This window comes from Sminthopsis crassicaudata, chromosome 3 (assembly GCF_048593235.1).
Source record: "Sminthopsis crassicaudata isolate SCR6 chromosome 3, ASM4859323v1, whole genome shotgun sequence".
Lineage (NCBI taxonomy): Eukaryota > Metazoa > Chordata > Mammalia > Dasyuromorphia > Dasyuridae > Sminthopsis > Sminthopsis crassicaudata.
Window position 1 is genome coordinate 362,695,983 of NC_133619.1, and position 9,587 is coordinate 362,705,569.

Here is a 9,587-nt window from a genome sequence, read left to right on the forward strand (position 1 = left end):
TTTTTTTTTTTTTTCTACCTCAGCCACTCGGAAATAATTACTACACTGAATGAATTCCACTTTATCACAACTTAGCATGATATTTTCCTAAGACTGTAACACAGAGGCTGAATTCTTATCTCTTATGAGGTTGCTAACTTTTAACACAGAACAAAAAAGGCAAAGCAGACAAACATACACACACAGAGGGACACAGAGCTCTATTTTTCTTAAAGAGAGGCATTTATGCACTGGATCCTGTTCGTGACGCCAATTTATGTTATGTGATTTTAGGGAAAAGTTCGGATTCGCTCCTATAAATGACACTCTCAAACACAATCAAAAATAAGAGTAAGATTTAATTATACAATACAGGGAATAGGTTGATTACGATAACAACGAATACATCAAATAAGACATAAAAGAAAAAGAATAATGACAATTATGATTAAAATATCAGAAAAGGATAAAGAAAACATCACCTCTCTGTGGGAGCACCAAATGGAAAGTGGCTGGGGAATCCAATTCTGCAGCCTTCAAACCTGGTTGGGAAGAGTTTGTCCCAGGTAGATCTTCATCTCTGTGAGGGAAGCTCCTAATAGAGAATGCTGTCTGATTAGAGAAGGGATCCCGCTACTCTGAAGATCCTTGGAGAATATCTTCAACCCTGCCCCAAATCTTTTTTAAATTTAATTTAACTTTTAACTGTTTGAGGGGGGGAAATGAGGTGGGTTAAGACTCCTTGCTAATTCCCAGCCACCATGAATGTCAATGGGAGATATCCAGTCTTTCCCAGCCCCCACTGGATCTGAGCTAACATAGGCTATCACAGCCACCACTCTAATGATTGGCTCAGGTTTCCCACCCCCCACCCCCAGCACCAACAGTTCCTTATCTAAAAACCCATTCAATTCTATTCAAATTCTAACCCTGGCCAAAACCAGCCAGGAGCCCTCCACCTACTGGCTCTTTTCAAGATTACCAAAAGCCCCTCATTATAGAAAGAGGGAAACCCACTCTTTTCAGGAGCCCCAAACATTGCACACTCCAGCTATGACAAGGGTTCCTGTCTGCCCGGAGCCAGCCCTGGCGTCTTTCTCCCTATAACCTTAATTCCACGCCCCAAAAAACCCTCTTTTATTAATCTAGGTATTCTGGTCTGTAAATTCTTTTCCAGAGGACTCTTCCAATGGCACTAGACCTCATTTATCTCTGTATCCTAGCACCGAATCCAAAGGGGTTGCAGGGGAGCTCTATTTGCCTCCGTACCCCCAAACTGCCAGTAGACCCCAATCCTCATTTCATCTAGGTGCCCCTTACCTAACTCTCATCAGTTTGATCAGGAGATTCTGCTCTCTCCAGCAACCTGAATAAAGCTCCATGCAGACAACTCTAGTTGGTTTTCTCCTTCACAGATGGGATCTAAAATAGGGAATAAAGGAGAAAAGCCTCAATCCCAAATTCAAATTTGGTTATAAATATAATAGTAAAATAGTTTCTTTCACGAGAAAGGAAATAAAGGGCCAAAATATTAAGGATTTTAGAGCTCAGACAGAATTTGATATTTGGTCCTGAAGATAATAAGGACTCATGAGAATTGAGTGAATAGGGTATTGATGTGGTCATTCTTGTGTTTTAGGAAGATCATTTTGATAGCTGAGTGGGGGATGTACTGAGGTGAGGTGAAACTTCAGCCAGAGGCCATTGTAATAGTCTAAGCAAAGAGATGATGGACTCATGCATCAAGATGGTATCAGTCCTGCAGCATAGTAGAGGGCTTCCTTGGAAATGTTGCCAAAGTCGAAATGGATAGGAACTTAGCAATAGATTGGATATGTTTAGGGACAAATTTAAAGAGTGAAGAGTTGGAGCTACCACTGATGGAATAGTATTACTCTTCTTAGTAATAGGGAAATTTGAATCAGACAAAGTTTGGGAACAAAAAATATGAAGTTTAGTTTTGGTCATGATCTTCTTTTAGCTCTTATTTTAAATATATGCACAGTTTTCAACATTCTCCCTTGCAAAACTTTGTATTCCAAGTTTTTTCCCTTCGCTTCCCTCAACCTTTTAGACAGCAAGCAATCTCATATATATACATATTACACATGTGCAATTGTTCCATACCTATTTCCATATTAGGTCAGGATCACTTTTATCACAATAGGCAGTTGGGTCTCCTACTTGTCATCATGAGACTACTAGGAATGAACCCGAAGGGATTTTCTGAATTGTATTGCTTGAGAAGATACCTTGAAGATTCCCAAAGAAACATGGGAAAGTTTAAGAAAGAAAGCATGAGGAGCTTAGAAAGAGGTCCCCCAAAGTGAATCACATTGGAAGAGACCACACCCCCCCCAAAGAAAACATTCCTTATTTACACTGGGGGATGTTACTGGGCACTAGGCTAGAAACAAGTTCAAAAATTGTGTTTGGGTTTGAATTAGGATAAGTCTCAAGCATCTGACTCTCTAAAGGATTATAACTCACTCTTCCATCAGCTGAGAAGCTTTTGGGGGATGGACAGCAATATGAGAGAGAATTCAATGGCTATGTATAAATCATGATGTCATGTAAAAGCACACTTGGGGGTCACATTCCTTACAAGGTTACACTTGGTATTTGTTAATTTGGAACCCAGCAAGACTACTAAAAACAGGACTGCTGGCTGACAGAGGCAAAGAAAAAACCGAATACTAAGTACTTGAGCTCTTCCTTGCCTGCTCAGATAGATGGATGTGCTTCCAATCAGGAGCCTTTTCTTAATCGCCAGATTTGGATCATCCTTGAGCACTGATCACTTTTCCAGGCCCATGAGGCCCCAGTCTTGCCTTAGCTCTACTAGCCTGAACAAGTGGCCCAGGGCCTGGTGGGCTGCTGTAGTTCTGTGGAAGCAATGTTCATGTGAGCCAATACTAGATCTGGAAACGTTAATTTCTTTATTCGTTTTACCCAGCAAGCACACATTAAGCATCTAATGTATGTAGAGCACTATGCTAGATATGGAGAGATATAGACATTTTAGATAACACTTTGTAAAAAATGATTTGGTCTTCATGAAGTGTACAGTCTTGTAGCTGGGGCAAAGGCAAGGAATGGGAAAAATTAAGGATGTGTCTAGAAGTGAAATTTTACTTGGGATGAAATGCCAAGTGGTGGAAGATTTTTGGAGCAGAAGACTGACATAAATAAGAATCTACTAACATGATATGAAGGATAAATTCGAGAAAGTGGGCAGTGGTAGAAAAACATGTTAGGTGGCCATTGTAATGTCAATGTAGCTGGAGAGGGTTGGGAGAATCAAATATTCAGAAAGTACATTAAGGATAGAAGGAAAATTGGGGATGAAGATAAATCCTTCAGCTCCGCCTTTAATAAAGAAATTTGTCCTTAAGTAAATAAAGTAATAATAAAGGTAAATAAATAATTAAGTAAATTAAGTGATAAATTAAGTAATAAAGGTGCCATCACCTTTATTAGGCAATAAGTTCCATGAGGGCATAATTCCTGTTCTGTTCCTGTCCTTGAGGAGCTTACCTTTAGAATGGTAGAAGCTGCTTGTCTCAAAGGCCTGTGGGAAATATAACTGAGACAAAGAGTGTCTTTAGCTGGAAATAGTCTTAGCTGGACATACCCTTACAAAATGCCAATACCTGAGAGCTAGAATGAACCCCCGAGATCATTTAGTCCAGGAGTTCTTAACCTGGGGTGCCTAAATTTGTTTTCAAAAGACATTTGGATTATTATCATTCAAGACAGTTGATCTCCTTTGTAAGCCTATTTCTTTGCTTTTATGCTTTTGAAAACATGAGTGAAAGACCGGGTTCATAGACTTCCCCAGATTTTTCACAGAAGCGTATGCCATCAAAAGGGTGAGAATCCTTGTGAGAATCTAGTCCAACTCTTTTGTTTCATAGGAGAGGAAAAAGAAAAGTCCCTCGGATAAGGTCATACCCTTAATAAGTGTCAGAGAAAGGACTTGGGTCCATTAAGGGGAATAAGCAGAGGACCTTATACTTTGTAGGTATTCAGTAAAAGCCAAATTGAATTGAATATAAACTGAGGTGGCATTTACAAATGGGATAGGAGCACAGAACCACAAGGCCTAGATGAATTAAAGAGAACTAAAAATGAAAGGCAAGCAAATAACAAAAGAAAGCCCACAAATGAATGTTCTAGCTTTGCCTCATAGAGTGTTAGGATTGTTACTAGGTGGGATGATGACAGTCTGATCTTGCACAGGGACCGGGGGACTATAGGAAGAGTTGGTACAGAGTGAGCTGCTCCCCATCAGTGAGGAGACTTGAGTAGGTGAGACATCTAATGTAGAGACAGTCTGGGCCTGAGCTGGGGCCGGCTGCTTGTTCTTGGAGGAGAGGGCACTTGACTGCTGCTGCCTGACAACATGAGCTGCTCCAACGTTGAGGGGCTGAGCCGTGGCCAGAGTCACGTGGTTTGTCAGCAGAGAGGGCTGCTGCATAAGGCTACTGTACTGGCTGCCACCTGAGTGCCCATTCCTCCAGTCTCCCAGCTGCTGGCCAATCCCCATGGCCTGGGGAATGACCTCAGTAGGCTGAACGCAATTGTGTAGAGCCACCCCAGGGAACTGCTGCCCTGTTGAAGGTAAGAGGATCTGCTGGGTTCCTCCAGGCCAGACCTGCAGGACAGTGGCAGTGTGTCCAACTAGCGCCGGCCGGCTAGGTGCACAGCTCAGAGTATAGGGCACCACCTGCTGTGGTGTGATGATGGCTGCTTGAGGATGGAGAGTTGCTGCCATGAGTGGTGGACAGCTTCCCTGACTGAGGACTCCTGACTGGATCTGTAATGGCTGAGCAGCAGGCGCCTGGGGTACCATTGGCACAGCATTCTCCATCCTCCCAGGGAATCCAGAATGCTGAGCAGATGCCTGGAGTCCAGTTTGAAAAGCAGGGGGACGCACGACGAAAGTCTGCAGGAATGGATCAGTCTGAGTGCAAATGGCAGTAGTTCCAGGCTGCAAGGAGACACTCTGCTGGGCAACTCCTGCCACAGGTGCTGCCCCTGATGGATACAGGGCAGACGGGTAATTCAGCAGGGGGACATCCGAATCAGCCAGAGAGTGTGTAGCTGCTGCTGCAGTAGAACTGGACGCCAAAACACTGGCGACACCGTGCCCGGGATTGAGCTGGTTGCTGAAGGTCATGGTTAGATTTGTGCTTGTGTTGGGGGCAAAATGGGTGGTCAAAGGGTTCTTGATCTGTTTCACTGGATCATCCATGTGCCCTGTCCTTCGGCAGATCTCCATGTTCTGAAAGCATGACAAAACATGATTGCTGGGTGGGAAATCCAAAAGATGAGTCATTGTCACAAATGGGTGGTTGAGGGTTTTCCATGGAGTAGCTCTCTTATCTGCATCAATTGTCAGCATCTTCTTCAACAAATCAATGAACTCTCTTCTATCTGCTTTTTCTGCCCACATATCCGTTCCCTCTAAGTCTGTAGACATATTCACCTGGGCCATGTCATCTAAACAGTTGAATATGTACTTGCGGGTGTCTCTTGATTTGATTCCTGTTTCCCACTCATGCTCCTCTGGCGTCTTTAGTCTCCACAGTGGGTAACCCAAATGAGGATCTCTGTTGAAAAACATGCTTGTTTTTGTTCCTGCACTCAGAAGGTATTCTGCCGGGAGGCCTTGTGTTTGTGAAATGTAACAAATCTGCTCATATTCTGAAGCCCCGGCGTAGAGAGGCCAGCCCAGAAACAACTCCGCTATCACACAGCCCAAGGACCACATATCAATAGCCTCCCAAAACGGCAGTCCAAGAATGATTTCAGGAGCCCTGTAGTAGCGTGTCTGTATGTAGGAGGAGCACACAGCTTTGGATACCTGAGTGGCAGAGCCAAAGTCAATGACCTTGAGGCGGTATGGCTGCTGCACAGGATCCACCAGCATGATGTTTTCTGGCTTTAGGTCCGTGTGGATCAGGCCAAGGTTCTTGAGCTTCCTCAGAGCTGTGGCCACCTGCTGTAGGATGGGCCGGATGTACTTGAGCTGCAGTGGACGAAACTTGTTCTGCTTTAGGAAATCATGCAGGTTCTGTTCCAGCATCTCAAACACCAGGCAGGTGTGATTCTGGTGCTGGAAGCACTCATAAAAACGGACAACATTGGATTCGTCAGCATCGTCCCTGTTCAGGAGGGAAAGGATGTTCACCTCAATCTGGCCCTGTCGGGCATAGGCAGGATGGTTTTTCAAGATCTTAATGGCGACAATTTCCTTGGTACTCCGCTTCCAGCACTTGGCCACCTGCCCGAATGTCCCCCGGCCCAAGAACTCTAGGACTTGGTAACTGTTGGTCATGGAGTAAAGGATTTCCTGCTGGACCAGCTGGTAATCCCCTTCTCTGCTGGAACTGCTGGTCTTGGTGGTCATGGTGGTGGTCGTGGCAGCGGCACCCACCACAGTCCTGTTCTGCTGCCTGACAGGGGGATGTTCTTCTATGATCTGCCCTTTACCACTGCTGTCCACCTCCTCACTTTTTCTCTTCAATCCACATTTGTGATAGGGCTCCAGCCAAGAAACGTGGCCTCTGTGAGTGAGGGTCTGACTGCTCGGGAAGGATGAGGTGGCAGCACCCCCGGTGCTGTCAGCAGCCATGACCACGACATGCTCCACTGTGGGAGCTGGCAGAAGGAGGCTCTGGTCATAAGAGGGGAGGTTGAACCTTGTCACCTGCTGAGAGGAGTTTTCTTGTCCTTGTGTGGCTGAGAGGTTCTTGCTGGGAGTAGGACACTTTTTGTTGCTGCTCCGTCCTGAAATGTCCCAGCCAGAAGGCTCTGTTTTCCGTTTCTTTGCACTGCAGAAGGCACTCGATGAGACTGTCTGCCTGTCCATTTGAATCGGGGACATTGTGGAAGCTTCTAGCACACCCTTGTACTGGTGCTCTCTCTCTGTCTCTGTCTCTTCTCTCTTTCTCTTCTCTCTTTCTGTCATTGTAGCCAGTCTGCTAGGTGTGAAATGATATCTGAAATCTTTATCCATTTGTATTTCTCTAATCAAAAAGGATTTAAGAAGATCTTAATCTATTCTGATGTTGTGTTTCCTCCAAATTGCAAATGGTTTCCTGGGAGCAGACCTCTTGGGGAGCTTCTGGAGCTTTTAGTTTCAATTCAATGATCTGAAAATGCAGCCAGGAATTCAAGTCCAGATCTTCTCCTTGACCCAATCCAGACTGACTTCCCCACTCAATGTTGGCTCCTTATATCCTCCCAGAGAATCCATGGGCTTGTGGGAACTCCTTGAAGAACCAATGAGCAAACTCCTTGGCAGGTGTCAACTCCTTCACAGGTGTCAACTCCCTGACAGGTGTCAACTCCTTGACAGGTGTCAACTCTTTACAGGTGTGAACTTTGAATTCAATGAGCTAGAGAATTGTTAAGTACCAGACAACCGATTTAGCACCTAGGAATAATCCTAACCATGGAGCTGTGGAGACACAGGTCCTTTGTAATCTAAAGAGTTATAGAAGTATGATCTAACACTCATTTAAAGATTTTCATAGGTATCTCATTATATTTCCTGTTTTACAAACCTTTATTTTTCTTTTCCATCCTGGAGCTTTTACTTCTTGGTCTTCTTTAGACAGATCCTTTTTGTTGCCCAAACTCTATCCCCAGTGGTTTTATCTAGCCCTTTCTACCCTTCCCTCAGGATTCACTGTTGGCATTCTTTTTGTTCTGATTCATTAACTAGCTAGGGAACCCACCTTTGCCATTTAGTCATGGCACAAAGTCGGGTCTCATGGCTTTCAAAAGTTTTAAACCTTTCATTTTTAGTTCTCTTTAGTTCATCTAGGCCTTGTGGTTCTGTGCTCCTATCCCATTTGCAAATGCCACCTCAGTTTATATTCAATTCAATTTGGCTTTTACTGAATACCTACAAAGTATAAGGTCCTCTGCTTATTCCCCTTAATGGACCCAAGTCCTTTCTCTGACACTTATTAAGGGTATGACCTTATCCGAGGGACTTTTCTTTTTCCTCTCCTATGAAACAAAAGAGTTGGACTAGATTCTCACAAGGATTCTCACCCTTTTGATGGCATACGCTTCTGTGAAAAATCTGGGGAAGTCTATGAACCCGGTCTTTCACTCATGTTTTCAAATGCATAAAAGCAAAGAAATAGGCTTACAAAGGAGATCAACTGTCTTGAATTATAATAATCCAAATGTCTTTTGAAAACAAATTTAGGCACCCCAGGTTAAGAAGTCCTGGACTAAATGATCTCTGAGGTTCATTCTAGCTCTCAGGTATTGGCATTTTGTAAGGGTATGTCCAGCTAAGACTATTTCCAGCTAAAGACACTAGTTGTCTCAGTTATATTTCCCACAGGCCTTTGAGACAAGCAGCTTCTACCATTCTAAAGGTAAGCTCCTCAAGGACAGGAACAGAACAGGAATTATGCCCTCAAGGAACTTATTGCCTAATAAAGGTGATGGCACCTTTATTACTTAATTTATCACTTTATTTACTTATTTATTTATTTAACATTATTTACTTAAGGACAAATTTCTTTATTAAAGGCGGAGCTCAAGGATTTATCTTCATCCCCAATTTTCCTTCTATCCTTAATGTGCTTTCTGAATTTTTGATTCTACCAACCCTCTCCAGCAACATTGACCTTACAATGGCCACCTAACATGTTTTTCTACCACTGCCCACTTTCTCGTATTTATCCTTCATATCATGTTAGTAGATTCTTATTTATGTCAGTCTTCTGCTCCAAAAATCTTCCACCACGTGGCATTTCATCCCAAGTAAAATTTCACTTCTAGACACATCCTTAACTTTTCCCTTTCCTTGCCTTTGCCCCAGCTACAAGACTAAAATCTTCATGAAGACCAAATCATTTTTTATAAAGTGTTATCTAAAATATATATGTCGGGGCAGCTAGGTGGCACAGTGGATAGAACACCAACCCTGAATCCAAATCTGGTCTCAGACACTTAACACTTTCTAGCTGTGCAACCCTGGGCAAGTCATTTAATCCCAGTCTCAGGAAAAATAAAATAAAATAAAATAAAATGTCTATATCTCTCCATATCTAGCATAGTGCTCTACATACAGTAGGTGCTTAATGTGTGCTTGCTGGGTAAAATGAATAAACAAATTAACATTTCCAGAACTAGTATTTGCTCACATGAACATTGCTTCCACAGAACTACAGCAGCCCACCAGGCCCTGGGCCTGTTGTTCCGGCTAGTATAACTAAGGCAAGACTGGGGATTCAGATGTCCCTGGAAAGGTGATTAGTGCTCAAGGATGATCCAAATCTAGGAATTAAGAAAAGACTCCTGATTGGAAGCACATCCATCTGAGCAGGCAACTAAGAGCTCAAGTACTTAGGATTGTTGGGGATCCCAGGCTTATGGTGTTTGAGGCAAGGCTCAAGTCTAGTGAAATAATTCACTCTTACTTCTGAGGCAAAGAAATAGGAGATTTTTTTTCTTAAAAATCACAAAGAAATCGAGGCTCTTAGCAGACAGGAGCTCCCAAGAAGGGATTAGGAGTTTTTCCAGGTGGTTCAACCAGAGTACTTAGCTTTATGATTAGAATTCAGGCCTTGGGG

The 9,587-nt window shown here is 43.4% G+C and overlaps 1 pseudogene; it reads right to left on the reverse strand.

Annotated features, from left to right (window-relative positions):
• Nucleotides 1–4,165: 4,165 nt before the first annotated feature.
• On the reverse strand, nucleotides 4,166–6,896 carry LOC141562128 (homeodomain-interacting protein kinase 1 pseudogene; annotated as a pseudogene).
• Nucleotides 6,897–9,587: the final 2,691 nt, after the last annotated feature.